The 9,311-nt window shown below is 30.8% G+C and overlaps 1 protein-coding gene across 3 annotated transcripts in view; it reads right to left on the bottom strand.

Moving 5' to 3' along the window:
* Positions 1 to 9,311, bottom strand: part of LOC106681344 (facilitated trehalose transporter Tret1) — a 90,329-nt gene that overhangs the window by 52,766 nt on the left and 28,252 nt on the right. The gene's annotated exons all lie outside the window — the stretch shown is intronic.

Below are 9,311 nucleotides of genomic sequence, written 5' to 3'. Positions count from 1 at the left end.
TTGTTGGAATTTATCTTAATCCTCCAATTACGACACCAATCTTCGAGGGCTGTGATACGGGATTGGAGACTTTGGGATACAATTAATGGGTTATTATTAACAGCGAGCATACATGTGTCATCGGCATACGTGGTGAGGATAGTGTTAGGATTGGTTGGAATGTCAGCCGAAACAAATTAGATTTTATTTGTTACTAGAACGAATACAAATACCCATAGTATTTATATTCTTTTATCTATTATCTAATTTCTGGTGTTTTTTTTTACTGCAAATTAAATTCAGGAAGAAATAAGACTAAAGAAATCATCGTCGCTGAAATCGGCGAGAGGAGGCCTAAGCCCCATGGGAATAGACAGGGGGGGGAGCCGCGCCCCCTCCCCCTAGATTTTTAGGACACAATAAAAATAAAGAAAATAGTAAAATTATTTAATAGATTGATTTTGTTAAATCAAAGAAGACAACCATCCCAGAATAATTTAATATTTTTGCCAGCAATCCCAGAATGCTGATGTTCTCATAGCAAACTTCCTCATCACCTCTTATATTTTTATATTTATTGTATGTATGTGTGCACAATAATAAAGTTTATGATCGTTTTTCAATAATTTATTGGGATTATAGGTAATAAAAATCGAAAAAGTTATAATGAAATAGAAATAAAATGGTGAAGATATTTCTTGGAATGTGGAATTATATCTTCTTCTTTTTGACCCAACGTTTCAGAATGGAATATCTATATATATGTATATAATGTTTTTTTATTGTGTAATGGACTGAGGCCTGCTCCTCTCTTGGAGAAATCCTGCCTACGTCCATGCTAAGCCAGTGGATAAATGTTAACAAAATTAGGGCAGGAAATTATAGAGCTTAGATATTCTATATTTATTTGAGATTGTAGGAAGATAGTCTGGGTGGTTGTCAATAAGGTACAAAATAGTAGAAAATACTATTTAATATTGACAAACTTTTCGCCTCTTCGTCAGGGCTGAATGTAAACAAGATACAAACATTGTAAGAAGTGATAGAACATTAAAATAAAGGTATGGTGAAAATAAATTTTAAAAATGTTGTTTTTTAAATATACACATTCTTATTATTTCTGTATATTTAATTTAATGCTCTATCACTTCCTACAGTGTTTTCATATAGCTCTGACGAACCTATGCAAAGTGGGACGAAACGTTGGCAAACATTAAATAGTTTTTTCTACTATCTTGTGTTTTATTGACCCCCACCTAGATAATGTTTTTTGTACGGTCAACTATCTTCTTCCTATATTTATTTTAGCTTAGCTTTTTTACTCATCTACATTCCCGTGTCTTTTATCCATAAGAACAATTTTTTTTTTGTCTTGCCCATTGTATCATATAATTGTTTTTTTTTCATACATGTCTGGCGGTCGAGCTTGATTCTGACAAAATCACCTCCTTGCACAACCGTTGATCTAGTAATACTGCTCCCTTACAAAGTTCATGGGTTGTAGCAGTACATATTTAAATTTTCATAAATGTCATTATGTTATTTTAAATTGTTTTTCATAATTTGAGGCATGAGTCACATATCTTATTAAGTTAATTGCATTACTCATCTTTTACGTTTTCTTCCACACCTTTTATTTTTTTTATTTCTTGAACACTTTCTGTTTTTTAATTATTGTATCATCTATATCAAATAATTCTTAACTCTAAAATATTATATTTCATCTTCTACTATTATCAATGAACTACTGCCTACTTAATTTATTGTTACGTATATTTCCAAGTTTGTTCAGTTTATTATTTTCCTTTTTATGTTTCTTGGAGTTATTGTTATTATTTTTTTTTTCAGCCCCAAATTAAGGCCTCAAACTCAGGTCGATATGTGGGACAAATAAGTTTTTGTTTATTTGTGAATTTTTTTGCTGTCCGCACCCCCAACCATCATCTCCTCAGATATACTATCCATCATTACCTTTATTTTCGGAAAAGTATTTTCCATGGAACATATTTTTCGACATTGAAAAATATTTTTCCATTTACCTTCTCTTATTCTTTAACAATACTTTCATAATTTATATTTATTCCTTTTTTATAACAAGTTAAAATGGGAAAAGTTTAAAACATTTAAAAAAAACAACATTAAAACTTCTTAAGAAGATTTTTTTTTAAAATCAACCCCTGTCAGACTATTTCAATGAGGATAATGCCAATCGCATATTAAAGAATACATATTTTTTTTATTGATACACTGGATTTAATCAAAATCATTAAAGCCGTTTTTGAAAAATATCTGAAAGAGTGTAAAATCGATTCAATAAAGTAGCACCGATTGTTTGATTTTTAACGAAAAAGTGGCGGCCACATCCCAAGTGTAACTAACTACCTTGAATGCGTGTTTTCACTTTCTTACTATTAGTCATTTTTGCGCTTTACCGTTCTCTCAGACAGATACTCGAGAGTTGTTTATTTGTAAGGACACTATAATTATATATAACTATACTTATATGTAAAGGACACTTCAATATAAGGAACCTTAAAATGTGTATTAACGTCGAAAACTCGAATTCGAAATATTGCCCAATCGTATAACTTTTTATAGTACAAGAGCTGGGGACAAAAACATAAGGCAGTTTAACTAAGTGAAATCACCCCAATTTCATATTACTTTAATGAAATATAGGTATAACTACTGGTCTAAATTGATAAGTCTGCCAAATATAGTTAAGGGAATAAAAAATGGCTGCTCTTTAATTCAGAATGTTAAAACAAAATTAATTTTTCATTCGGAGCTCATTTACAGTAGAGTAAATTAGCTAAGATGTGAACCCTAATAGAGCTTTTACGTTCAATTGCTTTTGAGATATAGCTTTTTAAATTGCAATATTGCATAAAAAATGTAATGAAAAATCAGTAGTTAGTGAATTTATTTTAAGAGACCTATATCTCAAAAACCATTCGATGTACAGTTGTCTATTAGCACTCAAATTAAAGCTAGTTTAATGTACTATAAATCAGTATATGGCGTTTATCTTTGTAGGAATTGTAGTTTTCATATTTGCTATAATAAATTGATTTATAGTTGTTCTGACAAAATTTCTTGAGCAAAATTTATATCATCATCATAATCATTTTATCCCCTTTACCACTTACGCAATATAGGCGGTATCATTGACCAGATTTACAGAGTCTGGACCAGATATCTCGCTCTTTGACCATCTGCCTTCTCCAACTCCAGTCCATATCCCGCCTCCTGAACGCCTCTATAACACTCTTCTTCCAGGAAATGCGTGATCTTCCTCTTGGCCTTCTTTCCTCTACGCGAGTCTCATATGTCGTTCTGGCAGTTCTTTCCTGGTCCATCCAAAGGTGTCGAAACATATCGTAGCATGTGCCCCTCTAGGATGCTCTCAGCCGTTTTGACTCGAAGGTTAGTCTGAATGGAACTGTTCCGTACTCTTATCTCGTCGTGTCCTTCCTTCCATCTTATGAAGGCATCTCCATGGATTGGATCCGACTCTTGTATATCGAAGGGAGGGCCCACGATTCGGAAGAGTTGGAAAGAATAGGGAGGAACGTCGATTTGTCGATCATTATTTTTGCAAAATTTATATTCATATGTGAATATAATTTACTTGTTGTATATATGTGTATACAGTTGTAAATAACAATAAATAAATTATTTTTAAAAAAAAATATGTTAATATCATAAAACTACTCCTCTACGAAGCTTAAATTTATAGTACATTTAACTAGATTTTATTTTAGTATCTGTATGTCTTATGGTTCCTAAGATATATTTTTTCATAAATCAAAGTTTTTATCTAAACAACTAGAAATCAACATTTCTGAATTTATTTTGTTGAATATCATGAAAACTAATACTCCTACCAAGAAGTTTCTGACGTTTATTAAACAGTCTAGTCAAATGAGATCTGTACGTCGAATGATTTTTGAGATATAGGTTTCTTAAAATAAATTCACTAACTAATGATTTTTCAGTACATTTTTTATGAAATTTTGTAATTTAAAAAGCTATATCTTGGGAATTAATGAACGTAAATAGCTCTATTAGGGATAACAATTTAGCTAGTTTACCCTACTTTAAATTATGTTCTGTTCCCTATGTTCCCGATTTGGCCAGAACCAAATACCAATCCTTCCATAATAAAATTCCCAACCACCCAAACCAACTCTTTTCTAAATTGGCTTCTCCTTCACTACCTAATAATCCTCCTAGAGGTCTGAAAAGAAGATCTTCTCCTTTAGACATGTTTTTGGAGTTCTATCAATGGGTAGATTCTCCACACGTTTTTATCATGTCATAATATCACTTACAGCAAATTTACTTGATGTGTATATATGTATGCAGTTGTAAATATCAATAAATAAATTATAAAAAAAAAAATTATGTTCTCTTAGCTTTTCTAGTGTTGTTGGTAGTTTTAAAGATTGGCTCTGAATGCAAAAATTAAATTTAGCGTTTTGATACTTTAAATTCTGGCATTTCTTATCCCACCAAACTATGCTTGGCTAGATTTCATTAAAGTAATAAACAATGTTGATGAAATAACTGTTTTTTTCTCTTATACTATTGCTATATATTCCATACATCGGTTACTGAAAGAAGAAAAAATTGTTAATGTAAATGTATTGTAGATATAATATAATTGCAACTAATTGTATTGTTGAGGTGATGCTCTAGACAGTATTGTGAGACAATAATAGATAAACAATAGATTGATAGAGGGATCAAAGAGGGATTAAGTGGGAGACAATGGAGCTCTGGATGACTGCTCTAAATTAATGGAGGGGGGTGAAAGGACTCATCCAATTAGACTTGAGTCGACTCTCGCTCTTCAAATTGTCAGCTCTAATTGCACGATCCAGATTATGGCCGAAATGTCTAACCTCTAATCATCGGGAAATGGTCAGCACGCGCCATTTAATAAGGACTCGTGGTCTTAAATGTTTTTAACCGGTGCGTGGTTAGCAAAGATAGATAAATAAATAAAACTTGTTTTCTTATTCGTGACGACGTTTCAACCTGAACTTGAGGCCTTCATCAGGGCTAAAAAAGAAAACTAGATATCTACCTCAATTTAGAGAACAATACAAATAAAAAGACAAATTTAAAAAATACAGGATATCCTCCCATGTCTTTTTTTAATATTTCTTTCTTTTTTTCCATTCTCCATAACTCTTCTTTATTCACTTTTTCTGGACATTCTATAATTATTTTAGATTATTATTACTACTCATCTATATTAGTGTTTGTCTTTTACCCATTTTAACCTGTATTCAGTTTTCTTTTTGCCCATATTGTTATATGGGTTTATGTAATGTACGTATGTATATACTGTTTGTTTTTTTTTTGTTTTTTTTTTGTATATATTTAATTATTTTGATTTAAATCGTTTTTCATTATTTTTAGACACTACTTAATATTTTACTAAGTTAATTCAATTACTCTTCATTTACATTTTCTTTCACACCTTTCAATATGTTTAATTCTTTATTCACTTGAACACTGTGTTTTTATATTATTTTTTTATTAGCATTTATTATTAGAAAACTCTTAGCTCTAAAATATTATATTTTATCTTCTATTAGTATCAATAATCTAGTATCTATTGCTATGTATATTTCCAAGTTTGTTGACAATTATTTGCTTCTTTTTTTTTATGTTTCTCTGAATTAAGGTTTTCACCTCGTTTTGTTATTTCAGCCCTGATAAAGGCTTTAATTCATGTTTTTATTTATTTAGTACAAGAGCTGGGAATAAAAAAAGGCAGTTATCTCACCCCAATATTTGATTACTATAATGAAAACGATGTATAATTACTAGTGAAAATTGATGAGTCGAAGTATAGGTAGGGGAAATATTATTAAAAGAAGAGTAAATTTGCTGAAATATTAGCCCTAAAAGAGCTATTTACGTCCAATAGTTCTCGAGATATAGCTTTTTAAAAAGCAAAATGTCTTAAAAATTTACTGAAAGATTAGTAGTTAGTTAATTTATTTTGAGAATTCTATATCTCAGGTACTCTATGACGTCAGATGTCTATTAGCGTTCAAATTAAAGCTATTTTAGTGGGCTATAAAGAATTTTATGACCTTTACGTTCGTAGGAATAGTAGTTTTCATGATATTTGCTAAAATAAATTCATTTATAGTTGTTCGGACCATAAGTTTGATTTATGAAGAACTTTATTTCAGAAACCATTGAACGTACAGATGTCTGCCAGACCTCAAAATAAAGGAAATTTATCTTTCTATAAAGTAGTTTATGACACTTATCTTCGTAGGGGTAGTAGTTTTTATCACATTTACATATGAATATGAATTTGGCTAATGAAAATTTGTCCGAACAACTATAAATCAATTTATTTTAGCAAATTTCATTACTCCTACGAAGATAAAAATCATAAACTACTTTATAGATCATTAAATTAGCTTTAATTTGAGTGCTATTAGATATCTGTACGTCATAGAGTACCTGAGATATAGAATTCTCAAAATAAATTGACTAACTACTAATCTTTAAGTACGTCCCATACATCATTATTATGAAATGTTGACTTTTAAAAAGCTGTATCTTGAAAACTATTTAACCTAAATAACTCTATTAGGACTCATATTTTAGCAAATTTACTCTTCTTTAAATGACGTTCTCTTAGGTTTTCTATTGTTGTTGGTAGATTGTTAAAAGTGGCTGGTCATATCTGATTCGAAGCAAAACTAACATAGAGGTTGTCTCCAACCCCGATTCTATGGAGAAGAGCACCCAAGTAATCGAGTCCAGTAACAGATCTAAAAGTGGCGACTGATACATGGCAGGGAAGGTCAGGTGGTATGCCATCACTTGAGCTGATAAGGGCTGTCCACCACTTCCCATCTGCAGACTCCCGATAATGTTTTAGCAGCTTTTTTTCACTTCACAGGGAGGCATTGACGAGCTTTCAGCTGGAGCAAAACTAAAGGGTGCGTGAGGCACGGTCATCTGGGGGCCTTTTTTGGTTAAAGCAAATATGCAAATGTTTAAACATGAATAATTTTTAAAAAATGTCTTGTAAACAATTATCTCAAATTTTAATTATTAATTTTTTTTATAAAATCGTAATGAAAAGTATATAAGAAGGAAAGGTGGGTATAAGGCCCAAGGTGTTGAGGAGAGGTAGCACCTTTACTTAGAGTCGATCTAGGTAATTAGGTCCCCCTCCAATGCAAGGGGGACAGCTTAGGAAAAATGAAACCCCCAAGAATGCTCTTTCCAAGACTTTCCGTGCGCGACTTCATTCGCACTTTGCCCGAGGTAATGGTAATGGGCTGTAGCTTTATTACTGGCATGGTGCCGAAGACAATAAGAGTTGATTGGGCCCATGATCAGACATTTCCAGGCAGAGTTGGAGACCAGCGGTACGGCCGAACTGCTATGGGACCTCACCCTTCAAAGACCGTTGAAGTTGAGGAGTTTAACCGCAAGATGTGAATAGCCACATCGCTCACATGAAGTAGATGGAAAATAGAATAAGACGTTGGATATATTGAAGACGAAGAAATTATTTTCAAAAATGAAAAAATACCTCAAAACATTTTATAAAATAATTTATTTATAGTTATTTAGAACTGTATGTAAAAATGTAAAACTAGTAAATTTGCTATACGATATAAAATGACATAATACAAACATATGGAGAATATACCCATTGATTGAACTGAAATAACGTTACTAGAGAAGAAGATCTCGGGGCCATCTTCTTTTCAGACGCCTAGAGGGATTATCAGGTATCGAAGGAGAAGCCAGGTTAGAAACAGCCCCAAAGCTCAACTCCGTATGTCCAGATAGGCCTTATTATAGTCATGTAGATCAGTCTTTTGTAATGTATTGGAATTTTAGACCGTTTGTCTAGTAAATGTTGTAATAGTCGGAATCGACGAGAAGTTTCCTTTCTTTTCACTCTTGTATTCGAAACATTTAATTTTTTTAGTGGCATTTATTGATTAATTATTAAATTGCTATAAGTTGTATGTGAGATAAATAAACAAGTTGTATTCGTCAACTGTTTCGTATTTTATATTTATACTATTTATCATAATTTAATGAAAATTTAAAATTGATTTCATCTTCTGACCTTCCATAAACATTTTTTTTTCATCTGACCTTTAGGAGAGGAATTTTTATATTTTTATTTTTTATGTTTCGGGAATACTACGTCCCCATCAACTGTATTTAATTTCTCCGAGTATTATTGGGTGAGACACAAGTTATAAAAATACATATACCTCTATAATGAAGTTTGGCCAGCAACTATATGTAAAAAAAAAATTGTTTTTTAATTGCCGATCAATTTATTTAAATTAAATTTTAAAAAGAGACACTCATCGGTACAAGTTTTTGTTTAATAAACTTCAAATCAATAAATTCTCTTATATATATAAAAAAAAATAAGAATCTTCTTACATTGATTACCTTATGAGATTAATCCTATTTAAATGATAATGCAATGTGTTTTAGATTAAGGCAGCTGTAATGAAACATAAGCTAATATTCCACGCTGATTAAAATGGATTATATTAATCTTTTGTAAATAATTTTTTTATAATGAATTATTTATACACAACGGAAGAATTTGTTAGAGAAATGATAAAAGACAAAAGATATATAAATGTTTTGCCCACAATAGAGTTTGTATTTAGAATCGATTTGAACGATAGACACAACGTTCAAAGTAAGTGAAGTAACGTAGTAAGACACAAAGTAATGACTTTGTATGCTTTTTAAATGTTTTTTTCTTAAAGTGTCTGCTATTAGTGCATCATGGGTTACTTAAAGGATCTTATCAATTATATTTAATTTATTTTGATGGATTATTGTAAAATATATTCTTAAAGCAATAAAGGTTAAGATGGGATAAAATTATATTAATTTTATAAAAAAAAAACAAAAAAAAACAGAAGAAGATAATTACTGTATCTAAATCTCCCGAGACCGGAATAAGCAACATATTTCATGATTAGTGGTTTTTTGGATGTTTCACAGTCTCATGCCTTTTTTTTAATGTCTGTATCGGATTATATCTGTGAGGAATTAGCAGTACTGCATTATCATTTATTATGCTCAAGATAATTAATAAAAATTAAAAAATCTTTTATATATAAATGAATTGTATAACATTCTCTTTGATATATACCAAAAGGTATATCTTGTATATGATCGACGAAATGAAGTATTTCAGAATGAGAAATCAGCTGCTCCACGAGTCAAAAAAAGAAACTATTTCACCCTAATTTTTATTACTTTAATGAAAACTATACATAGTTTAACTAAAAAAC

Source organism: Halyomorpha halys, unplaced genomic scaffold, assembly GCF_000696795.3.
Source record: "Halyomorpha halys isolate HHAL.00 unplaced genomic scaffold, Hhal_1.1 Scaffold328.1, whole genome shotgun sequence".
In the NCBI taxonomy this organism is placed as follows: domain Eukaryota; kingdom Metazoa; phylum Arthropoda; class Insecta; order Hemiptera; family Pentatomidae; genus Halyomorpha; species Halyomorpha halys.
Note: the sequence above shows the minus strand (reverse complement) of the source record. Positions and strands in the feature narration are given on the sequence as shown.